At 41.7% G+C, this 24,298-nt stretch overlaps 1 long non-coding RNA gene across 4 annotated transcripts in view; it reads right to left on the reverse strand.

Moving 5' to 3' along the window:
• Nucleotides 1-23,676, reverse strand: part of LOC307213479 — a 115,251-nt gene extending 91,575 nt beyond the window's left edge. The window contains exons 1-2 of one of the 4 annotated variants that reach the window (XR_013837531.1): nucleotides 23,453-23,665; nucleotides 12,525-13,130 (exon numbers count right to left, since the gene is read on the reverse strand). This is a non-coding gene — a long non-coding RNA (uncharacterized lncRNA). Of the gene's footprint in view, nucleotides 1-12,524; nucleotides 13,131-23,452 lie in introns of all 4 variants that reach the window. The other 3 variants (XR_013837528.1, XR_013837529.1, XR_013837530.1) reach the window with 3 other exon arrangements.
• Between the last annotated feature and the right edge of the window lie 622 nt (nucleotides 23,677-24,298).

The following is a 24,298-nucleotide window of genomic DNA, read 5'->3' on the forward strand; positions in this document are numbered from 1 at the left end:
TGTGTGGCAAGCTAAGGTGAGCTGACATCTGAATAATCACTTGAGATAACTTTTTTTCTCATGACTGAGCTAAACATGATACTTTTCAAAGATGCAGGAAAATTCTGTCCTTTTCATTAATAATTGCTCTCATGTACGGTAGGTATGAGGGAGGAATTTGATTCAATTCCTATTTGAAGGCAAATCTATCAAATTAGTACTTTCTGAAACAATATGACCGGAAACGCAGGCATCTTTTGAAATTAGCACCTGAAATTTGTGGTGTGGTTCTCCAACCAAACATTTATTTATTTTTACAAAAAAATACCTGTATCGGGGGTCCACAATTAATGGTCAGCTCTCCCCTCAGCAGTCCCTTCCCAAAAGAAAAATTGGTCACAATGATCCAGGTTGCTGGTTGCACCCTTATTGAGCAGCCAAAGTGGGAGAAGACAGATTCAGTGGGAAGGTTGGCTTTGGAGAAGATCACAAACCTGCCCTGCATGGGCTTAGAGCCAATAGTTTATCAAGTATGATGCCTTGATCCAACTTGCCTTATACAGTATGCTTTTAAATATGCCCATCCCTGTTAGGTAGAGAACAAAACATATGTCCTCCTTAACCATGATTGAGCATGCAGCTCACATATAAATCATGGGTGAGGAGGCTGACCTGGTATGTTTTACTGGCATCTAGGTGGGATGAATGAATGAATGAATGAATGAATGAATTAGACACAGCTCTGGTTCAGCACCAGCATAGGCTGGCAGGTAGGGAGCAGGGTTGTTGTCACCCACAGAGATTCCATCTCTAGCCCCATGAGACACATGCATTCAGGAACCAAGTTTGAAGGACTAAACCTGGTGATGGATCAAAGAGATAAGACAGAAATGATGCAGGTGTTCTACCCAGCAAGATGGCATGGAAGTTACTGGAGTAGTGTTGGAGAACTGTAATTTTAGTTTACTGAGGAGCTTCAATGTTCACACAGGGTTTATCTCATGTATTTCCATTTCCTGTGCAGTCAGACCTATGCTAGGTGACGCATCATCCATATGATCATCTCTCCCAGGCTTGTTTGGGGTTTTTTTTCCAGAAATAGCTACATTGGAGTTGGAGAAGAGAGACCATGATGTACAAAGTGGGAAGGTGAGCCCTTTCCTACCTCACCCCATTCTTCCACAAAAAAATCACCTCCTCCAATGCTGAGGTTAGCCCCTGATCGTGATATTGTGGCAAAGTACACTTTGGGGAGAAATAGCAATGAGAGGAATATTTCAGTCACTTTTATCTCATTTCTCTCCCACTCAATATGGGGCAGGATGTGCATAGTAGGATCTAGATACTTTGTGCATGATCTCAACCTAAGGCAGCATAATATTGAAACCCTTTCTTAAGAGCTAAAATTCCACACTATCAGCCATTCCCTATAACTCTTTTCAGGCTGAGGGTCAAATTCCCTTCTGAACTACCTTCTGGAGCCCACATGCCTCCATGGTGGGCAGGGGAAGAAGGAAAAACATACTGATTTCTACACACACACACACACACACACACACACACCCCTACCTCTGTATACTTCAACCAGGCAAGTCAGAATCATTATCAGTGGCCAACGGCACAGTCATGCAAAAACTATCAAGAATGGTGCAAAGCAAGGAGATGAGGTATACTGGGTGCAGCATCACCCCTTGCTTCTTCTTTCTGAGAATCAACCAAAAGGCATGATTCTAGCTTATTTTTCTATTTTTACAGGGCCCATACACACTGGGAGAAAAACAATGGCTGTCATTTTCTCAGTCTTACCAAACACTGTAAAAGGAGTATAATTATAAGAATGGAGCTGAAAGTAAATTTTGTGCAAAATCCTGTCCAACAGAACCTGCAGCATGTGTTTGAGGGCCACTCTTATCTACTCAAGGAATAGGCCATTGCTATTAGCACAAAAGGGAGTCTAAAACTTTAACTTATTACAGCTTACAAGGTGTTTATTATAGCAGCACCTGTGTAGCTACACAAGACCAATGGGTCTGTCAACCTTTCCAAAAGCAACCCCCTATTTACAAGTGTGCTACAATTAAGCTGTAAAAATGGCTTTAGGCTGAAATTTGGCAAGCAGGGATCACAGCTGGGAAACTGTGCTACTAAAGTCATTTATTGGCTTCATTTAGGGCAGTGGCTTGCAAAGTGGAATAAAACAAAGACTTATAATTTTTCCCAAGGGTTTGTTTGTTTTTGTTTGTTTTTACTCTCTGAGGGTGTGTGTGTGAGAGAGAGAGACAGAGAGAGAGCGCACTTTATAGAAGTACTAAGGCCAGCATTTTTATCTCCCCATCTTTCTACATTGTCATTTTGGGAGCAAAACTGCAGGAAAAAAGTGAGCAGCCTTGAACACAATGGTGCCTCTACCCTGGAAAGATGCAGCACATTTCAAAACAGTCATAACAGTTCTCCCACACTTTGCAAACCATCAGATACATGGAGATCAGTGGTTCCCAGACTTTTATGGGGCCACTGCCACTTTAGTTCCATAAATTCATTCCTAGTGCCCCCTAGGGTCACAACAACAAAATTCTTCAAAACAAAATCAAACAGAAAATCAAACAGGATGCTAAAACAGCTATGCTCTTCAGATGACTACCCAAGCTTCCCTGTCCTTTCTCAATACAGGCACCATTCCTCTAAATAACCACACCAAAAAGACCAGGAGAGAAAGGAGTTGTTTTTTAACTGGATGAGTCTGAACTTGCTCCAAAGTTCAGACTGCATGCTTGAAACTATAATCTGTATTTTTACACCCAAGAGTATTCTACTTGTGTTCTCCTTGCTGCTGCATGGAATAACACATGAACCAGACCTTTAGCTTTAGTAAGTACAGCTTTTAAACTTACTTAATAATGTGTGGTCTGTTCATTGCTAGAGGGGTAGGGGGGGCAAGAGCTTTAAAGCAGACTAAACAGGATATTTTTAAAGCCTTAACAACAAAGCCCTGTGTTTTGAAACTAGATGCCCAGCTGCTTCTTTTAATGACCGCTCCCGCTTAAAACGGGGGGCGCCCTTTGCGTGGACGCGCGCAGTCCCTAGATCTGGAGCGGCTCCATCAGCATAGGCTTGGCTTTGCCTTTCCTCAGGTGGGATACCTGGAGGTCTCCGCCTACCTCAGTCAGTTGTCCAATCCCACCTGGGGAAGCGTTGCCAAGGAGACCAGGCCAGGTAGGGGAGGGATTACCTGCCCACACAATAGAGGGAGGATCTTACCTGGGAATCCTCACTTGGCTCCAGAGCTTCTCCCACCCTACCCACCCTCAGTTAATGTCTTATTTTGCAGGTTAACTTTTCTTCACAGGTTTTGCAGATTAACTTTTCTGCACAGGTATGCGGGCGCTACTACGTTAAGGTCACTGTTAAAGGGCCGGAATTTCCCTGCATTGGCAGGTTTCGCCTTTCCTGGCGGTATCAGGCCTTGGGCGGAATCCTTTAGTCCATCTTCCTCTTTGCGGTGGTGATACCAGGGTTCCCCGTTAAAGGGGTTTCTGAAGGGAGGCTTTGACCGTACGCCGAAAGGTCGTCATTGCTCTCCCCTGTGGTGGCGGCGTAACGGGGGCGGCTATTTCTGCTTGAACATATGTTCTCCAGAGCCGGCCCATCCCCCCCACACACACACACTGGATAACCCTGATGCTCCCTAGGTCCCCAGCTGGGGACTGGGGAGGGAGAACACCCAATGCCTGAGCCAAGGTCTACCCACATTTGAAATTTAATAAAGTTATGGCCAATTTAATCCCATAGCACGTTGTCTTGAGTCGTTATTCCACATGATGGGGGGGACCGCTCGGGATCTGGGGACTCCGCCTGTCCACGCAATAGACCCACACATGGGCCAGATCTATTTTCCACCTCCACATGTCTTCTGTAGGTTTATCATCCAAAACACAGGAATTCAGTGATATATTATGTGGTTGTCATGCATGACCTCTTTTTTAAAAAATAATTTATTTATTTTTAAAGGCATGGCATTTCATTGCAAATAAGAAAACCCAAATTTTCACAGAATCTGACAAATTTTCTCAGAATCTTGAGGAGTGGATATTAAAGTTTCGGATACCATACCTACAGTCAAAACAAATACAGAAAGTGTTCATCCACACTTCTGAGAGGAAAGCACGAATTGCCATTTGCTGCAACTGAGTGCTAAATATCAGTTTTCCCCAGGGGAAAGCAGTGGAACAAGAGGAATTATGGATGATCCCCAAGTCAGAGAGGGGAGGCAGCTGGATAACCTTATGTGAAAAAATGGAGCATTTTTATAATTTGGAGGTGCAATAAGGCACAAGTTAATGTCCATCAACATTCATTGTTGGGAACTTCATGAAATGTATATGCTTCATTTGAGTATTTAGTAGATGTTTAATGATATTTGCATACCTGTATATCTGCCTGTCAGTTTTATGTATATTGGATCAACTGTAAACAACTTACCTGTGTAAACAAATCAATTAATTTAAAAAGGGGTTAGGGGAAAAAGGAATCTAACTAGGGTTGAACTGAACAGAAGGTGTATTCAGTACCACACAAAGGCTAGTCCAAAATAAAAATCAACTTGAGAGAGAATAAAGTTATCGTATCCTTTCTTAGTGTCGGCGAAGTTGGCGATTTAACTCCCAGAGCAACTCAAAAGCGGAGCAGAAAAGCATTTCGAGATAAGAGGACAGAACCTAATGGATATTTTCAGTAAGCCTAAAAGCTATGTTACCACTACAGTACAATGATAATGGCTTCTACCTCTACAATTCCTTGCAATGATTGTTTTGCCAATATACAGTATAAAAGAAACAAAGGCTAATAATTGCTTGTCAGCATTGACGAAGCATGACAGGCATCAGAAACGGGAAGGGGAAATGCCATTTCACAGCTCTTTTCTATAGTAACAGGCTGAAAATACAGTGCATATTGTATACCAATGAAATCAGCTCAGGATTGAGCAGGAAAGGGCATCTGAAGGTCAAGTTAAACAAGCTGTTTACATCTCTCTACTTAAAATACATTCAAGGATTTGAATTGTTGAGATAATACACAGTTGCATAGAAAAAGACGTTATAAATCACACAATAGATAGAGCTATTTGCTATGTGACAGGTTAGGTCTAATTAGGTATAAAAATACACCAAAGCTGGATATCTAATTCAGGGAGAGAATGTGTACCACAGAAGCTTCCACTGCATAAAGGAAGAGCAGGTTAATTATTGTAAATGGAATGTAGCTCATACCCAGAGCCACAATGTGCAAGGCAGGCTTGCATATAAGCACCAGACAAGATCTCTCTGTGCAAAAGGAGCGCCATTTGAATAATGAAGCATAATTTAGTTGAGAGATTTTTTTTCAGCTTCAAAATGCTGTGAGCATCCTCCCTCCACCCGCCTTGCTCCATTTGCCTCTATCCTTTCCTTTCCCTCTCATGACTGGATTAGACATGATGTCAGGAGCAGAGGAATCTCTCTGCTGCCCTGGACTCTCCCTAGGCCCAACCCTCTTACCAGCTTTGTTTTGCATCGTTCTCATGTGCTTTTGCCTGGCTGGAATCAGTGCTTGGCTGCCTCTCGTTTTTCTGGCTGGTGGGTGGAGAATGGATGGTGGGTGGAGGGGGTGTCAAAATAGCTGGCTGGAACCCAGCCAACTGTGCAGAGGGAAGCGTTTACATCCATTGCTCCAACCACTTTGCTCCTGGCCCTACCTACCATTGGCATGCAGCCTCCAGAAGGGCTGTCCATGAGGGAAAGTGGCCCCTGAGCTGAAAAGGGTTCTCTGTCCCTGCATTAAACTAAGTACTCTACAGAATAAGACCTAAGCTGTGTCAGAGCCCTTGCCATGACCTAATTAACTGGAATTTCCGGGTGAATAATATTTGCACATGCCTTGCTCCCTGGGGAGGATGTCTTTAGCATCCATGTGGCTTATAAGATGATGACTGTTCACATATCAGAAAACAGGAAAGCAAAGGTATGGGTGTTTTCAGAATACTGATCATCAGATGAAGGGAAGGAACAGAATACTCTCTGACCACCTTAAGAACACAATAAGGTTGGATGTGGTAGGTGTGTAGGGAAGCTAATAATGGAGATAGTTTAAGCAGCAATCCTATAGTCCCCTGCCTGGAAATAAGGACAATGGAATTTAATTCTGAACAGACAAGAGCTTCAGATGTCTGCTGTATAACAGAAGGAAGGGCACTCTGCAGGACAGAGACAAGAGTAGAAAATCCAGTTACTGGCAGTCACTGCCCTATAATATTCTACAGGGTGAAATGCCATAAGTAGAATTTCTCCAGATGATCTCACTGATCTTATGGGTCTACAGAGGGACAACCAGTCTTTCAGGTAACCTTGTCCCAAGTTATGAGCTTTAGGAACATGACAAACAGATGACTGTCTGAAGGATCAGTTTCTCGTGATTTTTTGGGTAGCAGTGTTGAATAACAAGTTACCCAAAAGCAACTCATGAACTTTGATATGGAAGATAAACATCAAAAATCTGTACTTTAAAAAACCAAACCTGTATCTCACCCAGAAACTATCTTCACTTTTCTAGTTGTTCATTGCCTTCATGTAGTAAAGCCTTCTGAGTTACTACCCGTTTCAAAAAGAAAAAAGAAAAACATTGCAGAAGTATAATATACCAGAGGCTCAAATTCAATGTTCTACTTTCTCATCTATTTGTAGTAAGTTCAGGGCATGACCAGCCTTCCCCAGTCTGGTGCCCTTCATATGTTTTGGGCTACAACTCATCCTCAGCCAGAATGGCCAAGAATTGGGGATGGTGGGAGTTTTAGGCCCCAAACCATCTGGTGGGCACCTAGTTGGCAAAGTGTAGTCTTTACAGTAAGCCAGGCACGTCCAACTCCCAAGAAACTGTGATCTACTCACAGTATAAAAAGACCTTTGATCTATCCATTGTCATTGCCAGTAGTTGCTGAGCTTTTTTTAGGGAAGACTTGACCAAAGTTGTTGAGCTTTCTTTCTCTTTTTTTACTACAAAAATGAAACACAAAGGCAATCACTATCTTGATACCAACAATCGATCCAATTCACCCCCGCGACTGGTGAGTCAAGCAAGATCGACCTGTTGGACATGCCTGTAGTAAGCCATGTCTGAAATGTTGAAAATAATTATATACTTTAAAAAACAACACTAAAGCCTTCAAAGTTGTCTTTGTGTTTCATTTTTTTGTCTTTCATATATTAAAAAGTTGTATGTCTGTAAAAACAACAACAATAACCTGGTATTACAATGAAGGTGTGGGACAGAATGCAAGGCAATTTCAATATAACGAAATGAGATGGGGTGAGGAAAGATTCTCATTGCTTTAATTAGCTGGAGCTAAATTCAGGTACCTTTGCTGCAGAAAACTATTTCAGTGGCGAGAAGGAAGATGGTAAAATATCTCCCTGGTAAGAGTAAGCTTGCTGGAGGGATGGTTTTGCTTAGTAATAAATCCAGGAATGCAAAGCAAAACAGGGCCTCTTCAAGCTCACAAGAAGCTTGATATCTAAATTCCAGTGCAAAGCAGGCTGCAGCTAATCAGCTTTCCTGCCCTGATAGGTGTGCTGCTGCAGACCATGGAATTGCTCTGGAGAGGTTCACAAATTCATGCATGGCTCATGGGAATGGTAATAAGACACCAAAGCTTCCACCTCTAGGTCACCAGCTTGAATGCATCTCAGGGAAACATGAAGCAATTTTTATAATCATCATCATAAAGAAACAGTGCAGAGTTTCTTGAACTTTCTTAACTCATCATTGCATTAAAGCATTGCAAACGTAATCTTTTAACCAGGTGACTGTTCGGGGAGCCATTAAAATGAGCTGCGAGGTTGTCAGTTTTGTTTGCTTTATTCCCTTGAGCATGTCTTGCCTGTTGCAGAATCAACCACAGTATATTATTTCTAATAGACTCGGCGCAGATGCAGAAACACCGCGTCTCAAAATGTGTGTATGGGCAATTGCACCTGCACACTGGATTGATTTCTGATATTACACTTGTGTAGCAATCAATGTGCCTCATTGTACCCAAGGATTCAACAGTGCAGTACAGCACATGCAGTTCATACGGCAATACATTGCCAGTCCCCAGTGTTCTGTCCTCTTTTTACACTTTATCACTGTTGTTGGTAGAAAATAAGAAATTGGGAACTTTGGCTTCAGAAAAAGGCGACATGAGGGGACTTGCCAGGCAAGAAGCTACTATGTTAGGCTCTAACTCCCCTCCAAGCCTGGACTGGGATATTTGAGAATGGCAAAAATGAGGAGGATTCAACCCTAGAGGGGAAAGACCTGGGGCAAGTGGGAAAAGGGATGGTGTGGCCATTCATGTACAGTGGTATCTTGGGTTACAGACACTTCAGGTTACAGACTCTGCTAACTCAGAAATAGTACCTCAGGTTAAGAACTTTGCTTCAGGGTAAGAACAGAAATCGCACGGCGGTGGCGCTGTGGCAGTGGGAGGCCCCATTAGCTAAAGTGGTGCTTCAGGTTAAGAATAGTTTCAGGTTAAGAACGGACCTCCGGAACGAATTAAGTTCTTTACCCGAGGTACCACCATACATACATATATAAATTAGTATCTTCAAATGCTAGACAAATTGTGTCTTCTTTTGTCTGCCTATCCTTTTTCAGTTTTGTGTGTGTGTGATGCATAAGTCACCATACTAAATACAGATGGTGGAGGCAAAGGATGCAACATAGCGTAAAAGGATGGGTCCATTTCTCCACTCCCAGCTCCCTAGAGGACCTATGGAATGTCATGAACAATGACAAATTTCCAACTATGAAGAAATACTAAAAGGTTAGAAAATGTGGCAATGCTCTTATAATTGTATACCCACATGAACATGGTGAACTATACTACAACCACACACTTAAGCCACTAGAATTATAAATAACTATAGGAGATACATTAATGGAGCACCATGCATTATGACACATGGACAAATTTAATTTTGCCCTATCTATAACTTCCTCTCCTTCCCATCAATCATGGTCGTGTTTCCAGGTTTTAAAAAAATTATACCATGAACGTTAAGTGTTCAGTTAAGATTATTATATATTACTTTCCTTGCACATAAATACAGAGGCCATGATCTTGCCAGTGGCTATTGATTCTTTTTCCATTCCTTTCAACCTCCGACGCACCCTTGCAACCTGTAAACAAATCAGAGGCTGTGCAGGTTCTTATCCCAGAAGACCCACTGCAAACACAATTATGCTGGCTGTATTTTAGACCAATCTAACTTAAAAGAAGGAAGTTGTGAATAACTGTAAGTATAGGAAACACGGGGAGAAAAAAAGTGAGGAGGTAAGGCTTGAAAAGGAGAACAGTTTTGGAATAAGTGAAAATGAAGTATGGAGTAGCGTAGCTGGAGACTAATCTCTTCCTTCCAGTCCCTGGATTCTTAGATTGGTTTGGAACAAGCTAAGCTACTTTCCACCCAAATTAGGAAATTTGGCTCAGAAAAAACTGATCTGAGTTAAATCAGACCTGCATCTCAATTGCTTATTTAGCAGGGCAGCAACAGTCGCAGAGAAACAATTTAGATTGTTGGGATACAATAACTGACCCATCCCCTCTTCTGCTTTGATCAAAACCTCTCTCTCTCTCTCTCTCTCTCTCTCTCTCTCACACACACACACACACACACACACACACACACCACTGCTTTTAAGTAAGAATAGAAACATTGAGAGAACTGCAGTATAAACTAAAGGAGCCGTGATTACAGATTTTCCATGACTGTGGTTGTGGTAACTTCAGTATTAATGAACGCATCCCATATAGATGTGATATTTTGTATCTGGCAGTCCTGACATTGCTGTTTTCTAACTTTATCAAGGCTAAACACCATTTCGATTTTAAAATGAGAAACATTCTGGTTCAGTTCTTGTTTGACTGATTGTTATTAATTAGATTTCTTACCTTCCCTTTACCATAAGGTCCCAGGTCAAGTTACAACAACATATAAATATATTATTAAGACCAGTTAAAACAATGTATGTGCATATGATTCTTCTGTTGCACTTGAAAATAGAACTTCTCAAGTCCATCATTCCCTAGTAAAGTACTCATATAAAGGAGATGCAACTTAAGGACAATTTAGGCTCTGCATAACTCGTTTTAAAACATTTAAAACCACAAGAGGAAAAGGAACTGAATCTAGTCAATGATTGATTTGAAGGGGGAGGGTCTCCACTGCAAAACTGACATTGATGTATCATTTAATCTAACAGCACAACAACAAATCTTAAGGCAATCAATTTAAATGGTATTAATAGCACTATACAAATTATTCAGCTTCTGCCTTAATTTAGGAGGTTGGCTTCATATTTCTCCTGCAAATTTATCAAATAATTACTACTGCCTCCAGTGAGGGGTTTAACGGTTTCTCCATTGTCCCTTTCATGCACCAACATGTACATGTTGAAGGAGGTGAATTATTATCTCCACAGTATTTATTTGCACTTGCCAACCTAAGATGCAACTCTGTGCCTTTCTTGTGTAAACTACTTCTGTTTTGGCATCTCTGAGCAACTGGCAACCAGCATCACTCAGATCCATTGCATCTTAATCCAACTGGAGCTCTGCTCTGTTTGTATCATCTCCTTTGATCTCCTAAGTCAAGAATGAACAAAGGTCAAAACCTCCCCATTCTAGGGCCAGCCTTTGTTAATCTACAACATGCATTCTTATGCAAGTTGGACACATCTCAGCCTTTATGGAAATCATTCATATAAAGATGGGATATTTCCCCCCTCTTGACTTTACTGACAATTGGATCCAAGGCCGGATCACTTTCCAGTATATTCAATTGAGTGTGAAAGGGGGAAAGGAAATGGTGCTTCAGTAAATTCCTCAGAAAGCAGTCACTTTGGGAGCAAGCTCACAGAGGTTGAAGTGTCTCAAAAATAAGAACATTTTCCAAACCATTGTAGTGCCGGCACCACTGGGGAAACCCAGCCAGATGGACAGGGTATAAATAATAACATCATCATCATCATCTCCCGTTACAGCTCTTCACATTTTTCTTAGTTCATTCCCCCCACTCTAGAGGAACTTGTTGGAAACAAGGTGAACTAAAGGAAGTTCACCAGTCACTACTGATAACGGCATGCTACATGACCACAGCAAGCATGCGCACTAAAGCAAATGACACAGTAAGATTCAGGTAGGTAGTTGTGTTGGTCTGATGCAGTCAAAATATATATAAAAATAAATAAAATGTCCAGTAACACCTTAGAGACAAACTAAGTTTGTTCTTGGTATAAGCTTTCGTGTGCATGTTGCATTAGCCTGCTGCTTACACACCCTACATTTAAAACACATTTGAAGCACATTATTTCCCCCCCCAAAAAATTGGGAATTGTAGTTATTTTGGGGTTTCTGAAAATTGTAGCTCTTTGAAAGGTAAACTGCAATTCCCGGGATTATTTGGGGGGCGGGGAATAATGCACTTTGAATGTGCTTTACCTGTGTGGTACATCCGCAGCATTGCAGTCAATGCAAACCGTACCCCGACGGCTATTCTGCCTACTAGAGGTAGTGTTTAAAAATCTTTTCTTACCATTGTGCTAATGAGCTTACTATCCATTCACCATGAATTTTTAGTGAGGTTTCTTCATTAAAGAATCAGCAACATTACAAAACATCAGTGCAGAGCTATTTGTTTGCAGCGCCGCTGTCATCAACCACCGAGAAGGCTTTTTGTTTGTTTGTTGCATTTTGTTTTCTTTTGCAGTATAGGGAGGAAATTAGCCACATCCCTGAACTGCGCTAAACCTTGTCAATAAACAACATTACAAGACACAAAATCATTACATCTGCTAGCCTCATTGCACATGCAATGAGAAAGGCCTGTGCTATAATCTAGCTTAGATACTGAGGAGTGGGGAGGGAGGCATACGTTTCTGAAGAGGGAAAGGAGGGAGACAAGACATTTGTGATGCTTATCAAGAAGCACAGCCTCACTCTTATATAAGAGAAATCTGATGCAATTTCCTAAAATCCTTATTATATATCAAGGACAAAGAGAAGTTAACTGGTGCCCAAGCTGGATCAAAATTGTGCTGGCGCCTTCTTGCCTGCTCGAGTGTCTTAAACCGACCATGCATCATAAGTAAATTGTCCACTTTAATCAAATTCCACCTGAATCTATGGTAGGGAGACTTGCAGGAGATGTGCAATATGTTGAAAAATGGAAATATCTGAAGTTCTAATCAGATCACTTTAAATGGAAAAGTAGTGATCACTAAAACCAAATGAAATTAGGCTGCAGTAAATAGGAGGTAGATTATTAGATAAAGTCAGGGTGATCACAGGGAAAAAATATATTAGTACACTGAAAATGCCATTTGTTCAGAAGAAAATTCCTTCCTTTATTTCTAACCTTGCTAGATTTGGAATTTTATTTTGAAAGACCTATTTATCCATTCAGTTTTTCTCTGAAATATAGATGGAGAATTAATATGATATATAGGGTGTATTCTATGATTTCACTGGCCTTATTAACCTTACATTTTTATACATCTGTAACAATGGGATCCAAGCTGTAGGGCCTTGGCATTTCTTCTTGCAATGAAAGGTGTTATCTAAATTATTTTTATAACCATTTTTGTTGTTTAGTCGTTTAGTCCTGTCCGACTCTTTGTGACCCCATGGACCAGAGCACGCCAGGAACTCCTGTCTTCCACTGCCTCCCGCAGCTTGGTCAAACTCATGCTGGTAGCTTTGAGAACACTGCCCAACCATCTCGTCCTCTGTCGTCCCCTTCTCCTTGTGCCCTCCATCTTTCCCAGCATCAGGGTCTTTTCCAGGGAGTCTTCTCTTCTCATGAGGTGGCCAAAGTATTGGAGCCTCAGCTTCAGGATCTGTCCTTCCAGTGAGCACGCAGGGCTGATTTCCTTCAGAATGGATAGGTTTGATCTTCTTGCAGTCCATGGGACTCTCAAGAGTCTCCTCCAGCACCATAATTCAAAAACACCATAGAGGCTAACAATAGTTGGTCTAAGGTTGGTGTGTTTTCGGCTTCTTACATTCTCATTGATAAAAATCTTCTCTTACAACACCTGAAGCACAATGTGAGCCTGGAAGATTCAAGGGTCAAAGCCTGAGGCAGAAGCAAAAATAAGTCAGAATATTCTACTAAATTCTATAGCAGACAAGATCTGGAACACAAATGGTACATCTATCACACATCCTATCCATATGGGCTCAATACCAATTCAATACCATTGCTGGTAGGCCAAATCAGTTGAAGATAGAGCCAAAGTTTTAACCCGAGGTACTTCATTATTAGAGTCTCAGCTATTGGCCATTGTGGTATTCAACATACATGGAGGTCCAGAGATGTGACAAATGAGCCTCAAACAGAGTTGAAATTTTCACATGCATTCGATATCTTACAAAATTATGGTACTAATGTTCTCTTTTTAAAATTTAATTGTTAGCAAGTGTCTGATTGGCCTGAAATTAGCTGAACTGTAGAAGTTCACATTATCACATGAGGGGCCAGGAGACATGACATGGCCTCTGCAACAGAACTAAATGCACATTCCTGCAACCCTAGTCGATCCATGTTCCCTCTTAGCATGACTGCACCTTAGGAGAGCTTAGGTGTTCCCAGTGAAGTCAGTTACTTCTTCCACAGGTATCTTGCTGCTTAAATCTAAGGTTCAAACAACAGTAACAACAACAACATATATGTGTGCCTGGAAAATGCGGGAGAGGGAATCTGTGGCACTCCAAATGTTACTGCTACTACTACATTACTCCCTGATTGCTGGCTGTGTTGGCTGGGGCTGACGGGAGATGGAATTTAGCAGTATCAGGAAGGCTATAGGCTTTCTATTCTAGCTGTAGAATAATTCCATCATGATACTAAAGGAGCTGCAATGCAAATGGATCCTGACTAAATCCAAACGCACAGATTTTCTGCAGAAATCAACTGTTTGGGGTTGGGAAACTGGAATTAAAAATTGAATTCCTCATCCAGGACAGCTGTTTACTGTCCTGTCGGACAGTATTAGTATTAGTATTATGCAGGAAGGAACACTAGGTCCCTGTCGGCAGTTTATACCAGGAAAGATAAGTATACTACCAAAATTCAGAGATAGGATATGCTTAACTGGTACTTTTAACCCCCTACATTAGAATTAACTGGATAGGCCCTTTGGATTACAGTTGCCAAGTAACTTTTTAGAATGGCACCAAAAAGTTCTAAAATGTTTGAACACTTGGTGTTTTAAACCCCCTAAGGTTGAAACATTGATTTTTACCAGATGTTACTTAAAATATTGTTGAAAAGCATTTGCAGTGAGCCAAGCATGGATCAATTGAAGAGAACATCACCGACCTGTGAGTTTGCTAGCAGCTCAGATTTGATACGAAGGGGATCAATAGAACTGCTTAAATCAATATAGCCTTTCTGAATGGGGCTGTTGACTCAGCAAAATTTAAATAAAGTTTCTACTTTTTTGCTTTAAAAAAAGCCCTAATTGATTAACACACTGCATAATTTTTTTCTAGATAAACACAGTCAATTCCCAACTAAAACACATGCTCAAAAAACCAAGTGATTAAATGCAGGCATAGGATATAAATGACATTTGTTGTAACAGGTGGAAATCAAGCTAAGATGTGCCACGTGGGGCAATCCTAATCTAAAAACAGATTATGAGTATTATGAATGTTTCCATGTCCTCTAATGAAACACTATATGAGTACCCAGAAAACAATACCTTTCTTAAAAGAAAAAGGGAAAGAAACCCTTTCTGGTAAAATGCACTGCAGTTGCAAGAACACCAAGAACTACCCTCCTGTAGTACGCTTGTCACTTGACCTAGGAAGAGCCTTCTGGATCACACCAGTGACCAATCTAGCCCAGCATCCTGTTCTCATTGTGGCCAGTCATCTGGCTTATGGGAAGCCCACAAGCAGGACCCAAGTGCTCTCCCCACCTCGGCTTCCGGTAACTGGTATTCAGAAGCATGCTTAGAAGGGTTGGTGGAAGGTACAGGGAGTTTTCCCAAACTGCAGTGACCCCCACTGTTGCTCCTACTTCCCAGTCAATGCACTAAGTAAGTGGAATAGGGGAGTGTTTGTGAGGCTGGTATGAATGACTTTGGTGGGGCATGGGAGGGTGGGTGAAGCTGAATTGCCTTACCCAATCTGATTGGCTTCAGATTCCCACTCGCCCACCCCAGTTTCGATGAGGGCAAGCAGGGGAAATGTCAATTTAATCCAAGGAGGACCTGGGCAGACTTGCTCCTTCCATCAATGCTGTTTTTCATTTGCCCCACCATTTCCCCCAGGGAAACCCGTTCTTTACCTCTGAACCAGAGCAAATGCCAGTCCACAGAAAACTTCGGTGACGTTTGCTCCGATTCAGTGGTAAAGAGCAAGGTGGCAGAACAAGTGGCAGTGTGGATGAGCTCTTAGTCAATGGAGCAGCGATGATCAATGAGATATCCCTGGTCCAGAAAAGAAACAGCCCATGAGCTCACAGGTTTCATTTCAGAATAGGAACTGGTGCTGAGGTTTGATCCAAGGAGAAAGAATCCCTAACTAAAGGTGAGGTGTATCTTTATTCTAGTTATGTGCTTTAGTTACCTCACTGGACTTTTTAATGACATGGTACAAGCGGAATTGATGCTTTTGAATTATGGTGCTGGAGGAGACTCTTGAGAGTTCCATGGACTGCAAGAAGATCAAGCCTATCCATTCTGAAGGAAATCAGCCCTGAGTGCTCACTGGAAGGACAGATCCTGAAGCTGAGGCTCCAATACTTTGGCCACCTCATGAGAAGAGAAGACTCCCTGGAAAAGACCCTGATGCTGGGAAAGATGGAGGGCACAAGGAGAAGGGGATGACAGAGTACGAGATGGTTGGATAGTGTTCTCGAAGCTACCAGCATGAGTTTGACCAAACTGCGGGAGGCAGTGGAAGACAGGAGTGCCTGGCGTGCTCTGGTCCATGGGGTCACGAAGAGTCGGACACGACTAAACAACAACACAAGCGGAAGTGGAAGGGAAGACAGAGGAGTTTCAGCAAAATGTCTCAAGTTGGTTGTGCAATCCCTCATGGCTATTTGAAAAAGGATCTGCATTACTGAGAGGGGAGAGAAGAAGGGCCTATCGAGTTCTTCAACAGTTCTGGATACATTTCCCACCCACATTTACACCCACTATTTATTGTTTATTTAACCCCACAGGAGCAATTCAGGGCAGATCTATATTACTGTACTCTGAAGTGCACTTGAAATTCTTGAAGTTTAAGAGCAAGGCAGGTTATTATTTTATTTTTCTGCAAGATTTTAGTTGCTGAACTGGGAAAAGGCAGCAGCAATGTGCAAGTGTGTGTGTTTTAAAAGCAGGTTTTGGACATCTCTGTTGGATACTGATCAGAGCTCTTTGTGGGATTTTGGTCAGGCTGCTCTCCCTGCCACCCCCCCCCCCCCCACTGGCCCACTCCTGAAATCTCTCAATAGATGTATGTATGCATGTCTCCTTATAAATAGTTTCCATTTAACTTTGTGTCAGTGAAGCTTTTAGTGGTTTACCAGTCTGTTCCTGAATTGACTTATGTAACATGAAGCAAAAGATGACATGGGGAAATGTGATTTGAAATGCTTATATAACAATTAGTGTGGGGGAAAGCCAATCATAAGGGCCTAGCCATTAAAAAGTTTGGCAAGGTTACTAAAGCACATAACAAGGTCCAAAAATGTTTTGCATTGAGAATCAGGTGTTATATTGTTAAAGAAAATGCTTTTGCACTGACTTTGTGTTGCAACATGTTGCAATTTCCCCTAGCTGCTTCTCAACAAACCTCCTCTGAAGGGTAGAAGAGTCACTGCCTAATTAATCATTTCTGCCCCCTGCACTTCCTATAAAGATTTGCAGAAAGCCATGTCCAGAAATCCATGTGCCTGCATTCTCACATGTGAATTGTACTCCTCAGAGTGCCAAATATTTTATGCTTATCCTCTTCTGGAACAACTCCAGTGTTGTGTTCCCCAACTAGTAATAGCTAACTAATTATTACACCCTGAACTTTTCAAATGCAAAACTTTTTTCTCTTCTTTTTTGCAATTAACCTTTAGTGGAAATAAATGGATGTGCACTCACATAATGGTTACATTTGATGGATCTGGCTCCTGTGGAATGTTTTGCAGAATAGCTGCTAATTCTCTGAAGCAGTCATTTTGATGACGATGATGATGATGATGATGATGATGATGATGATGATTACTTTGCACTTTGTTCTCTAGGCAATGGAAATAGTCTTTGTGTGGCTTGGTTTTCTTCAGAAGTTGGGGGACTGGTGGAGAAACAGAAGAACATAAGAAGGGCCTGATCCAGCAGGCTCTCACAGCAGCCATGCGGGTGCACTGGGGAAACTCATAAGCAGAACCTTAGTGCGACTACAGTCTCCTATGCATTGTTCGCCTAAGACAATTTGCCAGAACATGAAGAATGCCCCAGCAGCACTGGCTGTACAACATTCACCAGGATTTAGGGGTACACTAAATATCAACAGCTTTACTGACTCTCACAAACACTGTTTTTTTAAAACTTATTCAACTTACATCCTACCCTTTCCCCTGAAAGAGCCTAAAACAGTTAAAAGTATTATCACAACCAGTGATTTCAAGGGTGTACATTTCAACCATCAAATGCCTAGCTAAACAAGTCAGTAATGAGGAAGACACATCTCACCAGGAAGGGCAATCCACAAGCAAGGGGCCACCAGTGGAAAGTTCCTGTTATGGGTCAACACCAACCAGGCCTCGCCTGCCAATTGTAGGGTGTGAGGTGGTTGATATTGGGGAAGGAGCTCTTTTAAGTAATTGTGTACCAAGCCATTTAGGGCTTTATAATATGGTATGAACACCTTGGGGACGCGGGTGGTTAAACCACAGAGCCTAGGACTTGCCAATCAGAAGGTCGGCGGTTCGAATCCCCATGACAGGGTGAGCTCCCGTTGCTTGGTCCCTGCTCCTGCCCACCTAGCAGTTTGAAAGCATGTCAAAGTGCAAGTAGATAAATAGGTACTGCTCCTGCGGGAAGGTAAACGGTGTTTCTGTGCACTGCTCTGGTTTGCCAGAAGTGGCTTAGTCATGCTGGCCACATGACCCGGAAGCTGTACACCAGCTCCCTTGGCCAATAAAGCAAGATGAGCGCCGCAACCCCAGAGTCGGCCATGACTGGACCTAATGGTCAGGGGTCCCTTTACCTTTATGAACACCTTGAATTGGGACTAATCATTGACAGCTAGTGCAACATCAGACTGCCCTAGCCAGGAGATGCATTCTGCACTAGAAGTAAGCTTTGGACCATCTTCATGGGAAGCCCCACATACAGCCATCCAAATGAAAGGATACCAGAGCATGAACAAATGAGGCCAGGCTATCCCGATCCAGGAATGACCACAAGTGGCAAATCAGCATGGACACTCCTAACCACTAAGGACAAGTTGGAACAAAGGAGTACTTGCAGACTACTAACCTATTCCTTTAGGCCAAAAGGCCTTAGTTATGGCTGTAAGTGCTGCTCTTGCAGAGAAGAGTTCTGCCATGAAGTAGGCATCTATATCCTGAGAGGAGTTCACATTATGCCCATATAAAAGCCACCCACACCTCCCATTCTGGCCACAATAAGCCAGCACGGCATAGGAAGTGGCAATAGCTCCACCATGGATTCTGTTATCCATCACCATCATAGCTTGGACAAGCTATATGTGGTTCACACCAATTTTTTTAAGAGAGTCCATAATATCATATTTTAAATATAAAAATATTTGCCCAAATCCACAATCTATTTCTGAGCAAAGCATTCCAACAACTGGCTTAGTGAAAGTTGAACCAATTGTAGTTTGCATTTATGGTTTATTATAGTCTTATGAGGACTTAAATGTTATCACCCCTTCTTAGCTAGAGGCATTACATGCACATCCCCATGTGGCTTCTTTTTACAAACTCAAGCTGGGACTGTGTGCATGGCACTTTTCCAGAAAGGTTAACATCCTTTTGATCAGTCATTCAGCTGATGGGCAGGATAAGAAGAGCCAATGTAACCATCTTATAAAAGAAAATTACATGAATTATTAGGGATCGTGCTTATGAAATACCTGGCACTGTACCAAAGATGGGTTAGTAATCTAAAAGGTGCCTGCCATTTGAAAATTTAAAAAAGCAAGAGTCCTGTTTGCTCATAAACACTACTCCTTGCATTCAATTAAAACCTAGAATTTGTGGACAGGTTTCATACTTTATATACTCCTACCATAGAGATGCAAGTGGCTCTTGATTTTTTTGATCACACTGCTTGATATTTCTGGGTTAATATTTTGCTTAACATTGCAATGGATATTTATTGCACTTTGCTATTACTCATTTTTGGTTGTTATTTTATTAGTGTAATGTTTGGTTGTTATTTTATTGGTGTAATGTTTGGTTGTTATTTTATTTGTGTAATGTTATCGCAAGCAGTAAATAACTTATACAAACAAACCAACAAGCTAAAGTCCTGTTACTCACCTATCCTTTCCAAACCTCTTGGCTTAGGAGGGACAGAAGCAAGACTAGCCTTCACAATGATGCAACACAGAGAGAGACACACACACATACTTTTAAGTCATGAGGGACTCGGAACCCTCAACCCTCTTCAGTTAGTTTGAATTGCTCCAATGTATCAGTACATCCCACCTTAGGTAGGATTCCAAAGGAATCAATACTGTCCAAGTAGCCTAACAGAACTATTTGAGGGGGACTGCCTACTATCTCAAACAGTGAAAGCCAACAAGGTACCTGCCAAATGTTGCTGGACTCCATTTTCCATCATCCCTAACTATTGGTGAAGCTGGTGAAGCTCATGGGAGTTGTAGTCCAACAACATCTGGAGGGCACCAGGTTGACGTTCATGCATGTCATTCTCCTCAGTGTCCTAGCTATACATAGCATAGATATGTGAAAAGAATCCCGCCCTCCACAAACACATACGCAACACTGCTCACAAGGTCTATTTCTATAACCCATTTGGATATATTATACACTGTGAGTTAACCAAGAATTTAATTGCAAGCCAAAAGTTCATGGGCATTTTGTCAACTTTACATTCTGTCAAATATATTGCACATACAGAGGGGAAGGGGTAGAGAAGGGGAATGCAAGCTGTGTATTTTTGTGGCAAGGGGGGGAGGGGAAGTGAATATAAATAAGAAGAACTTTTAAAATGTCAGTCAAGATTGGCCTGAATTCCAGAGATACGGAGCACCTGCAGATTCCACCAGCTTCGGCGGGTGTTTAAATTTTTTGCAAGTCAGGCCACTTGGGCATAATATTAGCAGGTTATTTTCTCTTGCTTGGCAGCCGTGGCAGCTTCATCCTCTCTTATTATTCAAACCTCGGGAATTGTTTGCTTCCTTTGGTAATGAGACACTGTCCCCAATTCATAAGTGCATGATATATTCTTATTTCAGGAATGTGACAGAACATGAGATATGCTGTCACTCTGTGCAATCTTTCCCAACCTTCCTGACCTACTGCAAAGAGGCAAAACAAAGGAAGGAAATGGATTGTTTTATGATTTGTTAGCAAGGGTGAAAAGAGCTAGTGCCGCAATCTGCAGATTTTTTTTTTTTTAACCACAGATACTCACTGGCAAGTGAGTATATTTGCAATATACTAAGGCTGCAGCTATAAAAGCAATTATTCCAGAGTCAGATTGCTCCAGAATATGTTATCTGAGGTTTTCCCAGAGCAATTATTCCAGAGTCAGATGGCTTCAGAATATGTGATTTGAGGTTTGTTTGTTTTTTGTCAAAATGTGGCATTGGCTCACAGTTCAGTGACCTCTTTAAGTGGAATGCAAAAAATCCTCCATGTTGAAATTCATGGATCTTGTGTAGGCCTAATGATGTGAAAGTCACACCAAAAACTGAGACCAGAGAAACTGCGATGCCTAATCCAATACCAGCTTAAATATTCAAGTCACAAATGATGTAAAGTTTGAATAGGGATGGGAAAATCTGTCTATTTCAGTTTCTCATTTTTCCAGTCTTTAAGTTCAGTTCTCCATGTTTCCAAATTAGTTTGTGATTTTTTTTTTAAGTCCTCATGAAACTCCATCAGAATTGTAGTGCAAATTTCTCCTCATATGTACATTTTGGTATAATTTTTGTCATGGATATAGATGGACAAAGAGAGTGCATCATAATGCACCTTTGTATGTCATTTTTATCGATAGGCATTTATATGTACACTTCACCCCAATATATGCATTTTTGTAAACATTGCAAGGCTGGAAAACTATATATTGCAAAATTCAGAAAAGTGTGAATTTTGAAGGATGAATGCATGTTGGTTTACACATTATTTCTGAAAGTGTGAATTCTATCATTTTGCATTTAGATGCAAACTGAATCAAATCTCTCCCCCATCCCTAGTTTTGAAATACACATTGCATGTATCTTTATTGCCTACCACATAGTTACATATCCAAAATGGTATGCACATTCCCCCTACCTCCAAAGAATCCTGGGAACTGTAGTTTATTCCTCACAGAATGACAGTCCCTAGCAGCCTTAACAAACTACAGGTCCCAGGAGTCTTGGGGGTGGGAGCAAGTGTTCTTTTAAATGTTTGGTGAGTATGCAGCCCGGATTGATAGCAAAACCTTACGAAACAGTTTCTTAACCCTTTCCTTCTCAGCCATTTGCTTGCTCAAAATCACTCCCATTGCCTGTGTGTGTGTGTGTGTGTGTGTGTACCCAACATAGGGAGATGAGCTATACATTTCTTCTTAACTGAAGAATGTCGTGCTTGAATATGGGAAATCCTAGTTCAAATCCCCTAACCTCTAGTGCTCCTCCAGGCTGGAGAGTGATATTCTGCTCTCCTGTGAAGCTCACTAGTAGCCTTGATCAAATCACTTGCTTTTTTTCCTGCCTGCTGTAAGCATGAAGGGCAGGATGCATGTAAGACAAATGAATTCTTCACACAGGATTCAGCAAAGAGTTGTGAAGCCTCTTCTGCTGAGAAGTACTCTTGTAGATGCACTGTTGTAGAGCAGGAAGGGAGAACCTTCAAACCTTCAGGTGTTATTGGACTCCAACTCCCATCAGCCCCAGCTACCATGGCCAATGGTCAGAGATGAAGGGAGTTGTAGTCTAATGACAGCTGGAGGGCCCCAGGTACCCCACCCCTGCTCTACGTGCCATTTACATGCATGGAACTGTAGAAAAAGTAATCACTGTGAGGAAGGGGTGATAAACAAAGCTACAAAAGAGTTAAATGACTTACCATGAACATTATGGCAAAGACAGTTTGAGGGACAGACTAGACTGATAGGGTTGTGTCTGTACCTTTTATTCCACAAACAGAGAAAACAGATCCCTGTCCACAATCTAAATTATGACAATTAGTAGAAACAGAAGTATAAATAAGAAACTGATAATATGTATGAAATGGTGGCATAAGATGCCTGAATGAAGTCTGATGAAAATTTTTGCATGTCAGCTGTTGAGAATTTCTTGCAAAGAGAATATACTATGTCGGGACTCTGCATAATCCTAGTTTTGCCCCACTTACAAGAATATTGGGCTTGGCAAGGACAGTTCTGTGGCGAATTTCTGCAAGGGGAAAACAGGGTGTCCTGAAATGACTGGATTTCTGCAAGAGGAAAATAGAAATGAGTTTATTCTGTCCAAGGGGGCTAGCAGGAACAGAGAGCCATTCCTATGACGGGACAAGCAATGATCTAAAAATAAGCCAGCTAGTCAATCTGCTATGTCTCCCAGTTCCCAGCTTTGTAAACATGTGCCCTATTACGCTGTTTATGTGGACTTCCAGGTTTTCAACTAGGACAGCTGCAAATGGGAATGGCACCTTCTTCGACACCCTGGGATATTTATTTATCTCACTCATCTTTGGGATTCAGTGTCATGGTTTTGTTATTTACACACAGCACCTTCTGAGATGGTAAATAAGATTTTGTTCCCCTCCTGTGTAAACAGTATACAGCCTGCAGATCTTCACAGATAAACAGCTGCATAGACGCTAATGGATATGTTTTGCAGAGTTGTAGGGTCATAAATCTAGGGCTCCTTGGCCCAGCCCTCTCTCCCACCCCACAAAATAAAGGTCAAAATGTGCCCTGTAGGCTTAAAGAACAGCTTGTAAACTTCATTGCAACATGGCAGATAGATCGCTAAATAGCTCACGCAAGAGCAAAGTAAATTATTTCTGGGAAATGTACTAATGGTCAGACTGGAAGCTCCTGTCCTTTGGAAGAGTGAAAAATGCAGAGGAGGATTCCACAGGGACAGAATTCAGTGTAGAGCATAAGGAATGATGTGGAGTGATGGAAAGTTTGTCGTCTTCTTTTTTCATCGGGAGTTATTTTAAATGAGATTATAAATAGAAGCTCTTACCTTACAATAGCTTTGACAAATCCTCACTTCTCCAGGAGTTCAGCTGCACTGTGTGCATTCTCACGCTCTTCCTTTAAATGACCGTACTTGGGTAGTGCAAGTGGGCATCAAATTTCAAAGATAAGGGACAATTATGGAATAATAGGGCACTGCTCTGAAGAGGACAAGGCAGCTAAACTATTCTGAAATGCAGGATGTCCACTGAAACAACAAAGCAAAACAGAATGCCTGGCTAGGCAATTCTCCAACATGATCTAAAACCTTTGGCTTGGCTCAGCTTTTTATGGGTGAAAGGCCATTTTTTAAAGAGACAGCTTCTGTTTTGAAATTTACATGTTGTGTGCAAAGCCTTATTTGTTCCTAAGCAGACATTTCAGAAACATGACAAGAAGGCTTCAGTGTAAGGCTCTGGAAAAGAGAAGGGGAACCCGCGGCCCTCCAGTGTTGCTGAACTACAATTCCCATCAGCCCCAGCAAGCATGGCCCATGGCTGAGGATGATGGGAATTGTAGTTCAGCAACTTCTAAAGGCCCACAGGTTTCCCACACCTGTTCTAGAATAATATTTATCAAGTTTTGAGTGGTGGCATTGCCAGCACTCTTTTTTCCCCATCAGGCAACTTATGGTGTTGGGGGGAGGAGAAAAACTTACCAGCATTCCTGAAGTCTCCCTTCTTCTGATAGACACCATTTTTGTTTTCTCAGAATGCTTCCATATTTATCTGCATATAGACTAGGGATAGGGAACATATGTCCAGATTTCAGTTATCTGGAATGATGCAAGCTAGAGTCCCACAACATCTGGAGGGTCCCAGATACCCAAATCCTGGTGTAGATTGATAGAAAT

The sequence above is a fragment of the Podarcis cretensis genome (assembly GCF_951804945.1).
Source record: "Podarcis cretensis genome assembly, chromosome: 3".
Classification (NCBI taxonomy): domain Eukaryota; kingdom Metazoa; phylum Chordata; class Lepidosauria; order Squamata; family Lacertidae; genus Podarcis; species Podarcis cretensis.